Source organism: Apium graveolens, chromosome 6, assembly GCF_009905375.1.
Source record: "Apium graveolens cultivar Ventura chromosome 6, ASM990537v1, whole genome shotgun sequence".
Classification (NCBI taxonomy): Eukaryota; Viridiplantae; Streptophyta; class Magnoliopsida; order Apiales; family Apiaceae; genus Apium; species Apium graveolens.
The window spans coordinates 301,657,952-301,680,534 of record NC_133652.1 but is presented as its reverse complement, the minus strand read 5'-3'; positions in this window follow the sequence as shown (position 1 = coordinate 301,680,534).

Below are 22,583 nucleotides of genomic sequence, written 5' to 3'. Positions count from 1 at the left end.
GAGGATCGTCATCTTCTTTCAGATTGGATTTGTACCTTGTTCCTCCACCAGTATTAATGGTATTACCTTCTGTTATAACGGTTGCACTTCTTCAAGCTATTCTACGCTAATTTTCCCCCTCTTGATACGAGACTATCTATTTAAGAACCTCCATTTGTTGATTTTTGTTTTACTGAAAATTCAATTGCGAGTGTCTCTCTTTAGTTTACCCTATATCCTGTTCTACACCCCCAGTTTAATTTTTTTTCCTATAAAGCGATTGTATCTACGAGGAGGGATTCGAGAGTTATAGTACCTGGTGATCGCTTGAGATATAAATAAAGGTGAGAAGAAGTTAAGAGAAAGGATTTAAGTGTTTTAAAGGATAACTGTTATTGGGTTAAAAGAAGTCATTAGTGACTAAGCCATCCATGAATAATTATGGGATGGATTAGCTGAATTTTGAAAGAGTTAGAGAGAAAGGTATAAATCTGGAATTTTTGGTGAAATTAAATGATGGTGCTATGATAAATGCGAGATGTAAAGTAGTGATGTGATATGATATGGGCAAACTTTGTTCTATAAAATAGACTTGTTGACTATTGGATAGCCTGTTCTACTTAACTACTGTAACGATAACGTATGGGAGCCTTGATGTGAAACTACAAATAAAATAATGTGCGACAACAATTGAAGTTTTGTTGATTAAGGAAGGTAAGTGGACTCGATAAAGGAGAAAAGGTAGATCGAAGTGAACGGACCTTTATGTGATTGTTTCTTTAAATTGGTACCTTGTTATAGGTCGGAAGGACAACAACCAACTCATATAGTAAGGACAACCAGATTTGTGATTTTCAAAATTTTAACAAGTTTTCGAAAAAGATTTTTTTTCCTTACAAAATTTCTAAAAGTCTTTTTGGAATAAAATGATTTTTAAACATTGGTTGTCAAGTTACTACTTGAGTTTCTTGTTTGTTAAAAGACCCGGATTACCTAAAAGGATGCTGTTTCAGACTCAGTATTGTTAATTCGAAGAACGAGATAACCTATAATTATGAAAAAGTTGATTATTCCTAACAGTAGGTGCAAGTATTATCTGATAAGATTAGCAACAGGACCACCGTACAGAGTAACTATTCATCCAATGACTGGGATTATCAGAGTTCGAAGAATTCATTGATTTATGGAAGCCTGGGCATGACCGAAGAAGATTGGGAAAATTTCCAGACTTTTCTAAAGGAAGAATATTATTAATAAAATGATCGTTATGTTGAATGACTTATGGTTATTCCAAATTAAAAAGAGGAAACTCAAGGTTATTTGATAAGAACACCATTATGATCGAATTGTAAAAGTATTATACGTGAAGGTGCGACGTTACAGACGCGAGACTTAACAAGTAAGAATCTACCTGAATGCTTAATTTGTGAAGGCATTTTAACGTACTTTCTAAAGTTATTATATGAAACAATCGGGATATGATCGAGCAAGCTCAAAAAGTGAATACAAATGAAATATGGATGGTAACCAACGGTATCGTTCTTGTCTTCAATATTACAGCATATATTCCTTCTCAATTCTTAAAAATGTATGAACTTCTTTTCTCAAATAAACTTTTTCTATAATATCGAAAAGGAGGATATTCCATTCCTTTCAAATTTATTTGTTTCCCTCAAGTTTTGCTTTCTGATTTGGGACAAACAGTGTTATGGTGAGACACTTTGTCAGAATGACGAAGAGTCGGGTGGGACGCTACCTAATCATGTGCTGTATGCCATATGGAATGAAAGACTGGCCATCTTAAGTACCAATGTGGTTGTCTCATTCATATTCAAATCCTTGTTTCTTCTTTCTTTTCAACTTTCAATTTTGTTGAATTGTGAATCCTTCTAGTTGCTTCGTTGTACTGTCGTTCTTTGCAAGAGGTTTTCAAGCAGAAATCAACATATCCTTAATCAAGCGGACAAACTTCCATCTATCTCTTATGCATGGAAAGGAAACACGGGCACATGACGAGGATTACAAATCACTAGCCTCAGTGAAGAATCCACTAAGAGTCAAGGAAATCTACTCCAATGAGGAATACGTTTCCGAGAACGAGAAATTGCGATTTTCTTGTGAAATATGTTATTTAGATTACGTACGTGATGACATGGATGATTAGGGTGAATACCTTATGCGTTAAATAATTAAAAGATGTGAGAGAAACTTAATTGTTTATCTCTCAAGGTTTTGTTGATAAGATAAATTACTCTGTTGAATTGATAAGATTAGGATCAAAGGACTAACAAGTTAAGAACGTGAAATTGTTGAACAAGTGAGTACCAATGGTGAAATTGAGATTGCTGGCAATAAGTTATGAAGAATTGATATCATGGAAGATAAGAGGATTTGATATTATTCTAAAGAAGGGATTAACTATTAAAGCGTGATGTCCAGATAGACCGTCGTGATGAAAGATAATTCTGAGAACGCCAAATGAGAAGGTGAGGAAGTTCAGAAGATGAAAGAAGGTAACGAATGTGTTAATGATGATTACGGTGATCAAGATATGAGCATTATGGTGATTAGGGAATACATAAAAGTCGGAAGCAAACAAAGCTTGAAGATTTTATAGTGATTGAGGAGTTTCAAGATATGTTTTGGATGAGTTATCAACATTTCCTTCGAATATAGAAATTGAGCTCGTGACTAACTTAGCACCTGAAATGAAGCCAGTGTCGAAAGCCCCGCACAGAATGGCGCCAGTTAAAGTGAAACAGTTAGCAAAATAAATGCAAGAAATGCTAGAAGAAGAAGCGATTAGACCTAGTGTACCCCATAAGGTGCACCGGTATTAAATGTTAATAAGAAAAATGGAAGTATGTGATTATGCATCAATTAGCGAAAGCTCGACAAGTTTACTATCAAAAGAAAGTATCTGTTACCTTGATCCAATGATTTGTTTGATCAAACGAAAGAAGCAAAGTATTTTTATGAGATTGATTTAAGACTTGGTATTTCACCAATTGAAGATTAAACCTATGGATATATCAAAGATTAAACCAATATACCAGTAATATTTGAACTGGATGGACAGCACCTTTAAGGAATATCCGAGTAAGCTATAGTTGTGATACTTAAAGTCAATGGAGGATCATGCAAAGCTTTTAATGATGACTGGGAAGTTGGAGAAGAAAGAAGTTGTATGAAATATAGTTCTCGGCATAAATAGTCCATGTAAAGAAGATCAAAACAGATTCAACAGAAGCTAAAATTATTATGAATATAAGAGACCAGAAACACCAACAAAAGTAAGAAGTTTTATCATGGGTCGGTTACTATTGGAAATTTGTGCAAGATTTCGTGAAAGTTGCAATATCTTGGACGAAGCTAACCAGGAAAAGCAAGAAGTTTGTGAAAAAGAGAAGGATGAAGGGAAAGTTTTGTGGAGCCAAATGAAAGAATGGTTCCAGTACATGTTTTATCAACTTAAAAACATCAAGGAGGTTTAGTAGTGTATAGTGATGCTTCTCATTAGGAAATATGATGTGTGTTGATGCAGCATAATAGAGTTATTGTATATGCATCCAGACAACCGAAACCTTATGAGCAGAAGTATCCTACCCATAATTTGGGATTAACAGTAATAATATTCGTTTTGAAAGATTTGGGAAACATGATATGTATGGAGAAAGGTGTAAGATCTATACGGGCCATAAGAGGTTGAAGTATGTGTTCACGAGGAAAAGCAAAGATAGAGGAAAGTAATAACGCACATAGAAACTATACCAGAGGAATTAACTATAGAATTCTGAAAGTTGGAATTGGAAGCTAAAGTTCATAATCCAAAAGGAAGAAAGATGGATAGTGTAACCTTTCAGTTGAAGCTGTGAAGGGAAAGATAAGATGTCAAGTAGAAAAATTAAGAAATGAGATCCCACAGGGAATTCACAATATTAAGTATTTAAGTTATTGAAGAGATGTCAAAGATTTAAGATGAAGTATTGGAAAGCCTAGTGGATAAGGCAGACCCAGGAAGTGACTTTACAAGAGGTGAATCGTGAAGTGGGAGTTTAGCAAAACAACGAATAAGAATAAGTGACCCTTATAAAGAATTAAATTCCTACGAGACCTAATTCAAGCAATATATTATATCTCGAGGATTAACTTAAGATCCAACCTGAGAAAATATCAGAGATTACGATTAAAGTGAGTTAAGAGCATTGTAAATTCTGGTGATATTATTTGAAATGACGAGTGTATCAGGTGGCTATAAGGAATTAAGGAACGTGGTGCATAAGGAGTACTTGGATAAGCAAACTATATTTATTAATAACATCCTCAGCTACTCAAGGAATAAGAAAGTCTGCATGGAATGCCCAAAGATTTTTTCTCCGAAGATCAGAAGGAAAGCAACTATACGTTGAGTCTTCAAGAATAAAATTTTGACTAAGGTTAACAAATGATTCTGAATTAATCCATTAATAACCACCTAAGCAAAACCGTATGGTAACGGATGTTTTAGGCCGACAGAAAGGATTGGATGTAATTAAGACCACCAAGAAGTTAATAAACGAATTGGATAGAGTGAAATCTAAAGTTCAAATATTTAAAAATAATAGTACATGAAAATATGAGATTACTTTTCAGCCTTAATTGATGGAAAAGGAGTAAAAGATGTTCAAATGTTTGGAAACCAAGTTGAAAATAAGCACCGCCTATCATCCTTAAACGGAGAGTCAAAGTACGAAAGTGATTCAGGAACTGTAAGATATATTGAGAGATTGAGTTTTTAAGAAAACACTGGAATGATTATTTATCATCGATGTCAGCTTTGGAATGCTACTTAACCAAGCTTCATGCGGACGCGAGTGTAAGTTCCCATTTTTTTATTATTTAGATAAAGTGAGAGAAAGGAAGTTGTTAAATTCTAAGTTAATTCTACACACCAAGAGCGTAGTGCTATTGGTTAAAACAGCTCGGAGTAGACAAAGAAAGAAGACGAAATTGTATTGAAAGAAAGTATGAGTATAGAAATAGGACCAATAGTGTTAGTAAAAGTGTCATTTTGAAAGAGATTGGATAAGTTTGAGTAGAAGGGACAAGCTAAGTCCTAAAATTAATGAACCATTCGAGGTATTGATAAATATAGATAAAGTTGTTCATAAATGATATGACCGTCACACCCGTGTGTACACCTAATGTATTTTACTTGTCAATGTTAAAGTGATAAGTATTGGGGTTTGAATTAAGTAATTGATCAGGAGCCAATGGGGCTCTTGTCCAAGTTGTTCTCCATATAGTGATCAATCCAAATTCTAGATCATTAAAGGCAAATCATTGAAAATGAGTGTATATCTATAGTAAGTACGTTTGAACCCTCGAGTAGAAGGGTCTACTTAGAAATTAGAGTCAGATATGCTTGACAATTATCCTCACTTGTGTAACTAAACCAGATTCTGAGGACAGAATCTTTTTAAGGGGGGAAGGATATAACAACTCGTGTAATCTTTTTGAATTATTTAATCATGCAATTATGGAAATTAGTAAATAAATAAAATATGCGTGTTGGTTTTAACCGCTATGTGTTGTTTGATTATTATCCATATGTGATTTATAGTGTATCGGGTTGTCCGCGCGATTAATTATGGGATCGTATTGAACTGTTTTCACTTTTAAAAGTGGATTTAGCGCAAATTTATTTGCATAAAGCGGGCATAAATTGCGTTTCAAAAATTATTTTAAAAGTATGAAAATTATGTTTTTAATTACTTCGGGATATTTATAACATTTTAAGACTATTTTCATGATTTTCTGAATCTATTTTAAATACAGCTCGGTTCGTTAGTTAGGAATTGCGGGTATGGAGTGCGTTTAAGAAATACATAAAAAATTGCAAAATTTTTATTTTATTAACTTTTTAATATTCCGGAAATTTTAAGATTATTTTGAAATTATTTAGATTAAATTTTAATGCGCGATATGTATCGTTAATAGCTTATTTACGACGTCATATCGGGACAAACTGAGTCTCAGGGCTTTCGTGATTATCTCGAATACACGTGTCGTATTTTCAGTAAAATTTTGGACACGTGTTACCTTATAAACCAGTAAGAGAATGAAATAAAAGGATAAAAACACAGACACGCACACGCAGACCCACCTCTCTCTTCTAGTTAATCTTACTCAATCTCTTTTCTTTTTCTTCTCCGGGTGTTTCCCTCCCCGTGAACATCTTGTTTTCCCCTGTGATTCTACTTTTCCCGACTTCTCTTCTCGGGCTGTGACCTTCGTTTTCTCCGGTAAGCCACCGCCGGAGTTCCGGCCGGCTAAGGCTTTTCCAGTGGTGTTTCTGCTTGTATGTATATGTGGGTCTGTGCGTGTATAGCTGCTATGTGTGTGTCTCTGTTGTAGTCCTGCCATGTTACTATAGTTGCTCTGTTCTTTGGCTGCCTGAGTCGCACAAATTCCGGTTATTTTCCGGTTGGGGCCGAGTGTTTGCGCGTGCTTCTAGCTGGGTTGTGATTTTTGTTAATTTTAATCTTAATCCCTTTCCTGCAGAAATTACTTGATTGGGGTTCGTGAAATAAAATTGCTTTCGTGCGGTATATTATAAAACCTAATCGGTGAAATTTGCGTTGGAAGCCCGAATTTAATCGGGTACCCGTAAATTTTACCGCCGCCGACGATGAGCCTCGGTGAGCCGACGGTGGACTGTGATGATCGTTATCTGAGTCCTAATATTTTAAAATAAATAAATTAGTTCATGAAATTATCTTTGAAACGAGAATTTGATTTTTATATTAAAGTCAAGTACGTAAGTTAGTGAATAAATTGTGATTGGATTGATTGTTGGCTTGAATTGGTGGTTGGATTTTGGGTTATGGTTGTTGTGAACTTGATTGTAGTTGGTTTGACGTCAATTGTATTCGACGGGTAGTCCGATAAACAAAGGAGACGCTGCCCGATTTTTGGGAAATCGAACTACGAAAATACGGGAACGTACCCTGGAATTATCGGGACGTCGAGTGAGTATAAGTATGTACATAAACGTAAATTTTATACAAAACCTGAATTGTACATTGTAGTGGAACGTTTTGTCAAAACCAATAACCCTAATTTCATACGATAACAAGTATACGTACTTTCTGAAAACAAACACTGAATCGATTTTCGAGAACGTGAACCCTAATTGATGCCTGTATTGCAATACAGTATGTGTTATGAGTCGGATTTAAATATCGTTGGGTAAGAATTAGTATCGAGGATATGTCAAGCATACCTAGACGTCTAATATAAGGTATTTCGACCCTATAGGTTATAGTCGGGAACCTGAAAGTGGACGATGGACTAAAGATAACATAGTGGTCAGTTGACGATCTCAATAGAGTTTCAACAGAAAGACCTGAGTGTCGGAGTCGAATCCAATGGAAGCTAGTGGTTGGACGTTAGAACCTGAGCAGCAGAGTCGGCTCAGAGTTGATCAGTAATAGTTGTAAAGCCTTGTAAGGCAAGTATTTTCGAACTTTTCTTCAAGATATATTACCAATGTTTTCGAACTGTTTCATAACATGTCGCTATTATTCAAAATAACTCTTGTTTACATTGCAAGTGCATTAAACTATTTACCCTTGAATCCCTGATTTTCTTGATCTTGAGCCGTAAGCCTTGTTATTTGTAAACCATCCTTTGTTGATCCTCAGACACCAAACCACACAAATATGATACTATTTCCCAAATGTTTAACTACCAAATACCAGTAGAAAATGGTTTGAAAACACAGAAACTTTTATACTCCAACCATTCTTTATAACATTAAAGAACTATACCTCGAAAAATCACTATTTGTTCAATACCTGATTCTTTTACAGATTGAAAACCGTTTCTTTTACATACCCTGATATACCCTTGTGATATCCATGAGTTCCCTTACGTTTTATTCAAATGTTTAATCATTATTGATTATGATCTTGTTTTATTGAATTATATCGTTTATCATATTGAACTGCTTTAGGATTGGATAGTTTTTATATATGAGGACCAGATTCGTGGTCAGACCATACCAATGGTCAAGTTAGGCCAATGTGTGCCTTGGATCCAGTAATTAGAGCAGTGATGTGTGCTTTGCTCGGGGTTAGTGCGTGACTGATCAGCAGCCTAACCTTGGTTTTAAAACTTAAAATGAATATCCAATTCTAATGATTAGTTAAAAAGAAACTTGATTCCTTTGAATCATCTCATTTGATCATTGTTTAACCTTAATTATCACCATTATGACTTTCTGAGCTAGTTAGCTCACCCTTGCGATTCTTTTATATTTTTTTTCAGTTGAAAAGAATATGGATGATAGTGAAGTTCCTCAGTCCAAAGTGCGGGCTAAGGTTCCAGTTGAGTGGAATCGAGCTAGCAGAAGCTTCATGTGGTATAGAGATAGTCAAATTGTAAGAACGATTTTATCATCAATTGTAAGTTAAATTAGTTGGGATTTGGTACGATGTAATAATTAAGGTTGTGGCTTGTTTTCATACTTTAACCTGTTGCGATCCATGGTTTTTTGAAGCAGGGTCATTATAAATAATATTTCTTGTACATGTTGATATATTGTGGTTGTGTTGTGGACCCCAAACTTCTGACCCGGGTTCGGAGGGCGCCACAATTTGTCTCTGGTTGATAAGGAGTATAATCTTGAAGATTCAAACCTTAAATTCCTGTTAGCTCTTCCTGAAAGCTGGGATTTGAAGGCAACAACTGTAAGAGACAACTACAATCTTGAAGAAACAACTCTTGATGAAATTTATGGGATGCTCAAGACTCATGAACTTGAGATGGAACAAAGAAGCAAGAGGAAAGGAGGAAAGTCAAGGACAGTTGCTCTTAAGGCTGAAGAAGAATCCCCCAAGGCAGCTACCTCAAAGAAAGGCAAGGGTAATGCTCTCTTCACAAAGTCTGATACTGAGTCAACAAGTTCTGATAGTGATTGTGACTCAGAAACTGAAAGCACGCCTGAGATGGATGCTGATGAAGAGATGATGAAGCTGTGTGCTCTTATGATGAAAGGAATCACAAGGATTGCATACAAGAAGTTCAGGAAGGGAAAGAAGTTTTCCAGGATATATGCAAGTTCTGATAAGAAGAATTTCAGAAAATCTGAAGGAAAAGGAGGGAAGTCTGACAGAGGAGATTACACCAATGTCAAATGCTACAACTATGGTGAGAAAGGCCACATATCTCCTGATTGCAAGAAAGTGAAGAATGACAAAGGCAAGGCTCTTGTCACAAAGAAGAAAAGCTGGATAAACACTTCAGATTCTCAAAGTGAGGAGAACTATGCCTTGATGGCAAATGCTGATATGGCAAATGCTGATAGCAGTCGTGAAGCTGCTGAGTTAAAGGTACCTCAAACTACTTATGCCTTTTATACTGATGATATTAATGAGTTGAGAAGATATCTTAAAACCATGTTCATTAGTTATAGAGATCAAACTTTAACATGTGAAAGATTAACTTCTGAAAATCTTGCTTGTAAAAAGGGAAATGATTATTTAGAAAAAGAGTTAGTCATGTTCCATCAAACTCAGAAAGATAGAGATGATGCTTTCTATGTTAGGGATGAAGTACTTAAAATGAATGAATCTCTAAAAGCTGAGTTAGAAAAGGAAAGAGAGATTATCAGGACTTGGACTAACTCTGGCAGAACAATTCAAAATTTGTTAAGTAGTGGAAACTGGAAAGAGGGCTTAGGTTATGGAGATGATAAGAATGATAAAGGAACTGTAGACATTAAGCCTATAGTTGTTAAACAAAAGCCAAAGATAAAACCTGTTAAGTTTGTAGCTGTAAAGTCTGAAGCTGAGAAATTGGAAGTAAAAGAGGAATTAACTTCTGATAAACTAAAATAGGAAAAGACAACTGAAGTTAACAAAGGCTTAATGACAAAGAAGCAGCTTAAGCATAAGCTGAAAGATATTAAGAATGCAAACAAGGTACAATCACCTAGGAAAAATAGGAATGGAAAGGAAGGTGTGAATAAAAGCAATGATTATAAACCTGTTCCTAATGCTCCTAGAAAAATATGTCATAACTGTGGAAGTTCTAACCATCTGGCTTCTTTTTGCAGGAAGAATAAGAACATAAACTCCTTATCTTCAAAGTCAGGAGTTAAGAGTCAGTATGTTAGATATAAGCCACAAAATCCTTGTTTTCATTGTGGTAGTTTATGGCATTCCATTTATACTTGTAAGGAATATCATAGTTTGTACTATGATTATTATCAAATAAAACCTTCTTTAAAGAAAGTTAGCATTGTTCATTCTAGTGTAAGTTCTGATTCAAAGTCTGATAGTGTAAGTTCTGATAAGAAAAATGTTAACATAAACTCTGATGCTAAATCCGCTGCAAATGTTAACAACCTTAATAAGGCCACAGGATCCAAGCAAGTCTGGGTCCTTAAAACTAATTGTTAGGAATATGTGTATTAGTTTGATGATAAGATTAAACAAAACACTTAAGTAGAAATCTAGTGTCTGTAGCCTCAACGGATAAGACCACTTTGGCTATCCGTTGATGGAGTAGCTTTACTTAGAAATAAGTTTAGTATTATAGCACATTTCAGTCTCTTTATTTAAGTTGTAATTCGTATATGTCGTGGGAAATTATAAGTCATGTTGACTACTAGTGGATATGCAAATAGGTGGGCTAATTGTAAATATTTCATGCCTTATAATTTCGTATAAATGAAGAAGTATCAACTAATAGATTAAAGGCCTTCAACGGATAAAGCTTCAACTGCTAAAGCATCAACGGATGTCTCTAAAGCTTCAACGGATAAAGCTTCAACTGCTAAAGCATCAACGGATGTCTCTAAAGCTTCAACGGATAACATCCATCAACGGATAAAGCTTCAACTGCTAAAGCATCAACGGATAAATGCATCAACGGATAAGAACATCAACTGATGAAGCATCAACGGATAAGAGCTTCAACTGATGTTCAATCCCATAGCAGTTGACAGTGATAATTCATAAGCTGACAGAGGCACATGGGTTGACAGGGACAATTGGAATGTGGTAGCCTCTTGGAGGAATCAAGAAAATGCAGCATTTCTATTCTGGTGCAAACAAAGAAGTTTTCAAAGATTCTCAGATTATCTTAGATTGCATTGGATAGAGAAATGAAGAAGAAACATGTGAAGAACTTTTTAAATTGTATTTTAATTTCTGTCTTCACTTGTAAACTTGGTGGTATATAAACCAAGTTGCAGCTAGTAATTAGAGGGTGAATTTTCCAGTGCTATTTAGAAAAACATAGAGAGAAAATCATCTAGTTTGTACTAGGACGCAGCTGTGACCAATTCTTTTGAATCGCAGATTTTCTAAATACACATCTCTGGTGGAACAGCAAATACACCAGAAAAGTTTTTGAAGCCTTTGTGTTATTTACTTTTGTGTTTTGAATATATATATGTCTGCACCTGCTCAAAGCAATTCACACACAATTGTTCATCAAACACTTAGCTTTTGAAATTGCTCAAAACTTGAAAAAGTTTTGAGATTTACATTCAACCCCCTTCTGTAAATCTCATTGTTAGTTCCTTGGGAATAACAATTGGTATCAGAGCAAGCTCTCAACATACAAAGAGTTTAAAGGTCTTTTCTACTAACAAAGATGAGCAAGAAGGATATTGGTGTAAAGATCCCAGTTCTTGATAAAGACAGTTATCACCACTGGAAGTTGAAGATGCACATTCATCTTCTTTCACAAGATGAAGGTTATGTCAACTGCATAGTGAATGGTCCTCACATTCCCCACAAAGTAGCCATAGTTGCTACAGCTACAGCTGCTGTTGGCCAATCCATTCCAAAGCCTAGAGCAGAATGGACAATTGAAGACACTGATGAAGTCCACAAGGACAAGAAGGCCATGAATATTTTGTTTAATGGCCTGGATAAAGACATGTTTGATAATGTGATCAATTGTACAACTGCCAAAGAGATTTGGGACAGACACAGTTCAGTTGCTGTGTGAAGGTACAGAACAAGTAAGAGAAAACAAGATGCAGCTTCTCATTCAACAGTATGAGTATTTTCATTTTGAAGAAGGTGAATCTTTAAATGACACATTCAATAGATTCCAAAAGCTGTTGAATGGACTGAAGCTGTATGGTAGAGTGTACCAGGTGAAGGACTCAAATCTTAAATTTTTAAGGTCCTTGCCAAAGGAATGGAAACCCATGACTGTTTCCTTAAGAAATTCTCAAGATTATAAGGACTTTACTCTTGAAAGATTGTATGGAATTTTGAAGACTTATGAACTTGAGTTGGAGCAGGATGAGGTGTTGGAAAAGGGAAGGAAGAAAGGAGGATCAGTTGTTTTGGTAGCTGAAAATGAAAAGGAAGAATGCAGAAAAGAGACTGTGAGATCAATACCAAGTTTCAAGGTTGGTGTAAGCAAGCAAGAATCAAGCAAGGGAAAGGAAGTAGCTGTTGACATAGAGGATAACTCCAGTCAAGATGACTCTGATGGAGTTGATGAGCATCTTGCATTCCTGTCCAGGAGATTTGCAAAGATGAAATTTAAGAAAAACACTAGAGCCGCTAAACCAAACAGAAATATGGTTGATAAATCAAAGTTCAAATGTTACAACTGTGGAATTAGTGAACACTTTGCAGATAAGTGTAGAAAGCCATCTACTGATAAGAAGAAGTTTGAGGCAGTTGATTACAAGAAGAAATATTTTGAACTGCTCAAGCAAAAAGAGAGGGCCTTCATCACTCAAGAAGAAGACTGGGTAGCTGATGGAGCTGAAGAGGATGAAGATGTGGAATATGTCAACTTGGCTCTCATGGTTGATTCTGAATAAATTGAAGTTAGTTCATCTAGCAACCAGGTAATAACTACTGATCTATCACAGCTTACTAAAGATGAATGCAATGATGCTATCAATGACATGTCTACTGAATTGTATCATTTGCGTGTGTCTCTTAATTAAAGAGAATAATCTATTTTTAAGTGATAGAAACGCTGTGCTAGAAAATAAGTTAATTGACCTAGAGAAAATTAAACTACATTATTCATCTGTTGAAAGTGAGCTAGCTGAATCTATTAAGAGAGTAGAGATACTTTCTAAACAATTAGAGAGAGCAAGAGGTGATTAAAGCCTGGAAAACATCTAGGGATGTTAGTGCTCAAATTGCCAAGGTTCAAGGAATTGAATCATTCTGCGAGAATGCCTGGAAGAAAAACAAAAAAGAAATTGAATTAATTGATGGATTATCAACGGATGTGGAATCAACGGATGATGAAAGTTATCCGTTGAAGGAAGAAAAGGAGAATCCGTTGAAAGCTCATCAATTAAAACATGCAAATGATTCTAAAAAGGATAATTTGAAAAATCTCAATAAGAAGTTTGGTTCAACTTCCAAGAACTTTGTCAAAGAAGAGGCTAGCACATCCAAAGATGCTAGTAAGGTGAATATAGGACACATGACCTTAGACCAGTTGAAAAATAGGCTTAAGTTGGTTGAGGATAAAAAGGAAACTAAAAGGAAATCTAACAGAAATGGGAATGTAGGGATTAACAAACACAACAATTACACACCTGATAAGTATGCTCCCAGAAAAAGTTGTGTGCATTGTAAAAGTGTTAATCACTTATCTGCTAACTGCAAGTATGTTAAGAATGTTCCCATGCCTTTAACTCCTCCCGTGCCTAACATGTCTATGTCACCTCAGCATGCTATGCCTGTTATGTCTCAACAGAATCCTCATGCACATTTTGCAAATATGCCATATGTTAATAATCCTTATTTTGCTGCATTTAGTGTGCCTCAGATGCCATACAACATGCCTATGTGGAATAACATGTTTGCACAATCTATGCCTTATCAAATTCAACCAAATGTGCTAAATGATTCTGTGACTAACCCTACACTTCAACCAACTACATCTGAGACCAATGACCCAAGGTTACCTAAGTCAAAAGATGCAGGAAGTATGAAGTCTAGGAAAAAGACTAAGAAGGCTGGACCAAAGGAAACTTGGGTACCAAAATCAACTTGATTTGATTTTATTGTGTGCAGGGAAAAAGAAGGAATCTATGGTACTTGGACAGTGGTTGTTTAAGGCACATGACAAGAGATTTCACCCTGCTCACAGAGTTCAAGGAGAGAGCTGGCCCTAGCATAACCTTTGGAGATGACAACAAAGGGTTCACTATGGGATATGGCTTGATTTCAAAGGAAAATGTCATCATTGATGAAGTTGCATTAGTTGATGGTCTCAAACACAATCTTCTGAGCATCAGTCAACTATGTGATAGAGGGAATGCTGTTTCCTTCAATTCTGAAGCCTGTGTTGTCACAAGTAAGAAGGAAAACAAAGTGGTTCTAACTGGAGTTAGAAAAGGGAATGTGTACTTGACTGACTTCAACTCTACAGATGCAGAATCAATCACTTGTCTTTTCAGCAAAGCAAGTCAGGATGAAAGTTGGTTATGGCACAAGAAGCTGTCCCATTTGAATTTCAAGACAATGAATGATCTAGTCAAAAAGGACTTAGTTAGAGGAATGCCTCTAGTAGAATTCTCAAGGGATGGACTGTGTGATGCTTGTCAGAAAGGAAAGCAAAAGAGAGCATCATTCAGTAAGAAGCTTGAATCAGCAATTGATGAACCATTACAACTACTACACATGGATCTTTTTGGACCAGTCAATGTATTGTCAATTTTAAAGAAAAGATATTGCCTGGTGATTGTAAATGATTTTTCAAAGTTCTCATGGACCTACTTTCTAGGATCAAAGGATGAAGCTAGTGAAATCATTATCAATCATATCAAGCAAGTCAACAATCATCCAGATTTCAAAGTAAAGAATATCAGGAGTGACAATGGAACTGAGTTCAGAAATACCACCATTAGGTTGTCCTGTGAAGAATATGGGATCATGCATGAATTCTCAGCTCCAAGGACTCCACAACAGAATGGTGTGGTGGAAAGGAAGAACAAATCACTAATTGAAGCTACAAGAACTATGCTTGAAGAGTCAAAGCCCCCAACATACTTTTGGGCTGAGGCGGTTAACTGTGCTTGTTACACTCAGAATATTTCTCTAATCAATCAGGCAAAAGGCATGACTCCCTATCAATTGTTCAAGAGAAGAAAACCAACGTTAAACTTTCTTCATGTCTTTGGTTGCAAATGTTACATTCTAAGATACCAACCTGATCACAAAGGGAAGTTTGATACAAAGGCTGATGAAGAGATATTTGTTGGTTATTCTGCTGGAAAATCATATAGGGTCTACAATCTAAGAACCAACATTGTTATGGAATCTGTGCATGTTGTGTTTGATGATAAAAAGATTGATGGACTATCAGATGAGGGACATCATGAAGGACTCAAATTTGACAACATTGAGATATATTGTGATGATAGTGAAGAAGAAAATGATGGAGAAGACACTTCAAAAGGGATTAGAAATCTGTCTCTGGATAATAAACAAAATGCTGCATCAGTTGAAAGTCATAATTCAGCATCCGTTGACAGGAGTAATGCAGCATCCGTTGAAAGACAAAGTGCATCATCCGTTAAAGTACATATAGAAGCATCCGTTGATCACAGTCCATCAACGGATAATCAATTTACACCATCAGTTGATAGAACTCCCAGTTTCTCACAAAGGGCCAACAACTCAGGGGGAGTTTCAACCAATCAACACTCTGTCTCACATCATGACAATACTGAGGCAACCTCATCTAGAGCTAATCTACCACCTCAAAGGAAATGGACCAAGAATCATCCCTTTGAACTAATCATTGGTGATGCAACATCTAAGGTGCAAACTAGAAGGGCTACTCAAGATGAATGTCTATACAGTAGTTTTCTATCACAGGAGGAACCTAAGAGTGTGGAAGAAGCTTTAATGGATCCAGATTGGATTTTAGCTATGCAAGATGAGCTAAACCAATTTGAAAGGAACAAAGTATGGAAGCTGGTACCCAAGCCAAAGAACAAAAGTTCTATTCATACAAAATGGGTATTCAGAAACAAGATAAATGAAAATGGCATTGTCATAAGGAATAAAGCTAGATTGGTTGCCAAGGGCTACTCTCAACAAGAGGGAATAGATTTTGATGAGACATTTGCTCCTGTTGCAAGACTTGAAGCCATCAGAATTTTTCTAGCCTATGCAGCCCATGCCAATTTCAAAGTCTATCAAATGGATGTCAAGAGTGCCTTTCTGAATGGAGAATTGGAGGAAGAAGTCTATGTGAGCCAACCTCCAGGATTTGAAGATCCAAATTTTCCAGATTATGTGTACTATCTATTGAAAGCACTCTATGGACTAAAGCAAGCACCTAGAGCCTGGTATGAGACTTTGTCAAAATTTCTCCTAGATAACTACTTCACAAGAGGTACTGTTGACAAAACTCTTTTCTTTAGAAATGTTAATGGCTCTACAATACTTGTTCAAATCTATGTAGATGATATTATATTTGGCTCTACAGATGATAAACTTTGTAAAAAGTTTGCTAAATTAATGCAAAGTAAATATGAAATGAGCATGATGGGAGAACTAACTTATTTTCTTGGATTACAAGTTAAACAAGTTAGTGGTGGAATTTTCATTAGCCAAACTAAATATATTTATGATCTTTTAAAGAAGTTTGACTTAATGGAATGTTCATCTGCAAAAACTCCCATGACCACTGCCACTAAGCTTGAATTAAATAAGGCTGAAAAGTCTGTGGACATTACAAGCTATAGAGGCATGGTTGGCTCACTTCTATATTTAACTGCCAGTAGACCTGATATAATGTTTTCTACATGTCTTTGTGCTAGATTTTAAGCTGATCCTAGAGAATCTCATCTATTTGCTATTAAAAGAATTTTCAGGTATCTCAAAGGGACTCCAAATCTAGGAATTTGGTACCCTAGAGAATCTAATTTTGATCTAATTGGCTACTCAGATGCAGATTATGCAGGTTGCAAATTAGACAGGAAAAGTACAACTGGCACCTATCAATTTCTAGGGAATAAGCTTGTGTCATGGTTCAACAAGAAGCAAAATTTTGTTTCTACATCAATAGCTGAAGCTGAGTACATTACTGCTGGCAGTTGCTGTGCACAGATATTATGGATGAGGAATCAACTATTTGACTATGGACTAAATGTTGACAAAATTCCAATATTCTGTGATAACACAAGTGCCATTGCCATTACTGAAAATCCAGTGCAGCATTCAAGAACCAAGCACATTGACATCAAGTATCACTTTATCAGGGAACATGTGATGAAGGGTACAGTGGAACTTCATTTTGTTCCAAGTGAAAAGAAAATTGCAGACATATTTACCAAGCCACTTGATGAATCAACATTCACAAGATTGGTAAGTGAGCTAGGTATGCTTAATTACTCCTAAATTCTTTTTCTAACTGTAATTTACCTTGTAGCCTGAAATGGATTTGCTGCAAGAACAAAGTTGGCTTTAAGTAAAGGTTATTCTATCAATGGATATTCCCTATCCGTTAAAAGCCAAAATTGTTCTATCAACGGATGTCCATTATCCGTTGAAAGACAAATACATTTCTGGTAATTTTATCCTTTAACGGATAAAATTGTGTTCATCTTCAACGGATAGCTCTTTACCTCATCCGTTGAAGTGTCACATCAGTCGTTTCGAGTGAGTCACAGCCGTTGATTCTATTTTCTTAACCGTTGATACATACATATATAACAGTTGTATGTATTAAAGGCAGTTTTCAGAATACTTACAATTTTCTTTTATTCTCAAACGGCTGTAATTCACTTAAAACAGTGTTTAATTATTCTCTTTACGTTTTAATTTGAGAAAGTATAAAAGCCCCCTTGAATTCTTATTTTTACTTTTACGCTTTCTTGAATTATCAAAAGTCTTTTACCCTCTTTCTCTCCCAAAATTCTCAACTTCTCTCTGCAACTTCTACTCACTCTAATGGCACCAGTAGTAAAGTTAATGTCCCAGTCTGGATTTGTCTATGAGAAAAACAACTTCGTAGCTTTTGTGGAAAAGAATGATGCCCACTCAGATTATCACAAGATGATGGACTTCATCAAAAACTGCAAACTAAGCTATGCAATGCTGGAAGCCCCAACACTTTACTGTGAGGTAATTGAGGAGATTTGGACAACTGCAGAGTTCAACCCCACTGATATGACCATCACCTTCTCTCTCAAAGGTAAGGATTACTGTATTAACTGTGATGATATACAGTCTTGTTTCAAATTACCTGAGAACAATGCCATGACCCCACACACTGATAGTGATGTATCTAGCATGTTAGATTCCATAGGCTATTCCTTTGATTCTGCTAGTCTAGGTAGTATTAGAAGAAAAGGCCTTAGGAAAGAATGGAGTTTTCTTGGTGATGCCTTTATTAAGGTTTTCTCTGGGAAAATTAGTAATTTTGATGCAATAACTTCATCTCTGGTTAATATGCTCTATATGCTAGTTTCTGATAGGTACTTTAATTTCAGTAATTATGTAATGCGAGAATTGGGTACTAGATTAGGTAACAAGGCAAATAGACCTCATAACATCTACTATGCTAGATTCTTTATGTTATTGGCTAACCATGTTGCTGAAGATTTGGTCATAACAAATGAGAATAATAAACTCAAATGCTGGGCACAAGAGAAAAGGGTCCTTGCAGACCTTTTGAGAATTAACCTCAACAATCAGGTGCCACTGGTATACTTACCAATCATGAATGCACCTCAGGTAAGTGAGGTAATTACTTCTTCAACTCCTACTACTTCCAACCCCATAATTTCTTTGCCTTCAAGTGTGGCCATGGAATCTGTGTCTTTGTCCCAACAGATTCCTACCAAGGCCACCAAACCTAGAGTTTCAAAGCCAAAGTCAAAGAAAGCCACCTCTTTTGTTTCTCAAAAGACAACAGTTGTAACAACTACCATAAACCCTGAGGGGAGTGAACAGGGTATGAGTGGTGAGGGGAGGGGTGAACATCAAGAAAACCCCCAGGATAAGGTAGGAGAGGTAAGTGGAACCCCATCCAGTCAAGCCACAGTTTCTCAAAAGACTGCGGTGGTTGAAAAGGACTCAAACTCATCCCTAGTTGTATCCTCCCAAAAGGGTGCAGCTATTGAAAATAATCCCCAACCAGGGACACAGAACAAAAGAGGGAGGGACACTGAAGCCACACACTCACCTATAAAATCCTTTTCAAGAAGGAAGAAGGTCAAAACCCTAGTTTCCACACAGGGTGCACACACAGCACAGATACAACCACCTGTATCTATGCCTTCTCAAACTCAGTTTGATGTGACTCCAACAAATGTGGAGTCACAGCCCCATTCTCTCAAAATTGATACACATCAATCACCAAATTCTCCCTCACCATCTTTGGATGTGGACATGATATTCACATCAATTCCTGATCCTCCCTCTTTACAACTCAGGGAGGAGCCCCACTCAAACACTGGTGATCATCATCTTTTAGATGATTTATTGGATCACCAGCCAATTCTTTCAAACTTAGTTGAAGAATCTGTGTCACCTAAATTATAATCAATCCACACAGATTCAACAATTACGTCACTTTCAATTTCCACTTCTTTTCCTTCTTCAATGGATATCCCTCATCCATTGACAAGTGGTTGTTCTTCGATGGATAAGCTTAACAGCCGTTATCCGTTGATACCATCAGTTTCTACTTCAACGGATACTCCCTATCCGTTGATGGTCTCTACACCAATCAATGAGTCAAATCCAAGTGTAGAAGACATAGTTACTGTACAATCACTTCTAGGATTGAGGGAAGGGAGTGAAATTTTGAGTGAGAGGCTGGGTTGCTCCCAGGGAAAAGGAGAGCTTGAGAGTCTAAATATGCATGCTATTTCTTCCAGCATGGCAAAAGAAAGTGAGAGGAGTGCCTTCTTAGTAGGTGAGGGTGAGGGTGTGAGGAGTGTGAGCCAGGGGAAGCCCCTGATGCAAGAATATAGAGAAATTGAGAGAAAAGCAGGTACAGAAGGTATAAGGGTGGATCCTGCCATTACTAGTGAGTCAATGATGCAGAAAAGGAAAGACAATTTCAGCAACACTACAAAGCTGTAATTGATAACATTTCCTTGGATGCTGACACTTTTACTCATCCTGTGTCAGCCTATCAACTATTGGCTACTCAGGGCAATGTGGAGGCAGAAAAGACTTTGCACCTAGTACACACTTCAGAATCTCTACAAAGGGATAAAGCTGCTATAAATAGGATGCCTTCTCAAGCTAGTGAGCCATCTGAAGAATTTGGAGTAAATTCTGATGATGATGACTCTGCCTCATTTGATGGAAGCATGAACTTAGGGGGAGATGAAGGCCCTAGTTCAATTCCAGATTTACCTGAATGGGCCTTGACCAAGGAATCTACACCAGGACAGTTCAATGTATCCTTGGTCAAACAAGTAATGGCTATTCAAAAGGCACTTCAGGAAACTTCAGATGCTGGTACCAAGGCTATTCTTCAAGCCCACCTAGTTTTCTACATCTCATAAAGCTGCAACAACTCAGACAGAATCTAAGTGTGGATGAACTCAAAAAGGATATAGCTGACTTGAAGTCCCACAACTCTGAGAAGCTGGACTCAATCATGCCTTTTGGTACCATGCAGGAATTACTACTGAGACTAAGAAAAGAATCAGATGCTGATAAGAAGATGGCCAAATTGGAGGAAAGAGTTCAAGTAATTGAAAACTCTATGATCACCATTCTTCAGAATCAACAGTCTCAGACTAATCTTCTCATGCAGCTGGCTAAAGCACAAGGCTTGATCCCTCTCCTTGACGATAACAAAAAGGGGGAGAATAAAGGGGAATGGGAAGGAGAGCCATCTTTAAACATTCAAATATCCAAAGTGCTAGTTCCTGCCATCACTACTTCTCCTACACTTCAAATCAAAGGAAAGCTTGATGGGATTGATCTAATCCAGCTAGCAGCAGCTGAGATGCAGGTGAAAGAGCAAAGAAGGAGAATTGATGAAGGATGCAACAAGTGTTTGGCTCTACTACAACAAAATCCTTATCTGTGAAACATAGCACAAAGGTTGAGCCAATCACTATGGAAAACAAGCCAGTAAGGAGGAATAAGTTTGGAGAAACTTCCTTCAAGAACTTAAAGCCTGTGGTACTCAAGCCCAACACTAGACTTGACAAGGACTCTACAAAGAACCCCCTCAACTTTGCTCAATTGAAAGAAGTGGACTTTCCTCTTCCAAAACCTGATGAAGACAAAGTTTTGGGTGAAAACATAAAAAGGCACAAAGAGACCAAGGATGTAGTGGAATGAATGTTAATGTCTATCATCTATAGAGAGGGAAAGAGCATATGTGTGATGCAAGGACATCCCAAATTCTCAAAATCCAAGAGGGAAGAGACCAAAAGGCTGAAGGAAGAAGCTGAAAAGCTAAGGGCTGACAAAAGAGCACAAGCAAAGCTTGAAAAATAGCTAAAGTCAAGTCAATTTGAAGAGATGAAAGAAATTGAAGACAAGGGTGAAGATGAAGGTATGGGGAACATGTTTAGTGAGGATGTGGAAGAAAGGAGTGAGGAAAGAAAGGGCAGAAAGGGAACAGAAGGAAGGCCAATGCAAAAAGGAAGATTGTAGATAACACTGAGGAAATCCAATCAAAATCCAAACCACTACCTTCTATTCCTGAACCTATTGTGCCTGATCCCTACATAAATATCCATAGTGAAACAATCACTCCTAAGGAAGAACCCATTAATTGGGACACCATCAAATTGCCCACCTTCTTAACTACTTCTCCACCACCAAAGAAACAGAAAAGAAAATCCAAATCAACACCTCCCCTAACCTCAAGAAAATTCACTCAGAAACTTAATCCTAAGACACAATCAAAGGATGATTATGTTCACATTTGTGACATAAAGGAACAAACAGACATTGAACTTTACCTGGATGAGCTGGAGGAAGTAAGGGGAATAGATGCCTACAGACAGCTACCAGAAAGATTAGAGTTCAAGTACAAAGGAAATGGGGAAAGGACTTGGCCCCTTTACAGAATTCTGAATGAAGGTTACTCTACCTTGATTAGAGTCTACTCAGCTATCAAAAGGGATACTAGTTTTACCAGGACTGCCAAAACTGAGATTCTCAACAAGATTTCCAGCATAAGGAAGACTTGGAGGGAGCCTAATTCTCTGCCTAGAATGTTACTCATCCCTGAGCATGGAACTAAAATTCATAAGTCGCCTCATTGGTTGATGGAGTTCAGAGATAATAAAGGAGTCAGAAGATTTTTCAGACTTTAAGACCAGCTCAAGATTGCCAGTAATGAAACTCTCAAGGACATGCAATCTAAGTTGGATATCAGTGATGAAGATGAAGCTGAATTCTACAGACAACTCCAACTCCAAGTAGAGGAAAATGACAGGAGGCTAGGGAAGAAAACAAGGGAACAAAGGAAAAGAAAATGATTTGCTCAGACTAAAGGAGCACCCTTGGAACTAATGTAATTCTTCAATTCTATCTCAGTACATACACTTTTGCAGCACTTTTGAATTTCTACTTGTTTCAACTCATATATCTGTTAAGTGTTTTGTTATCATCACGTTA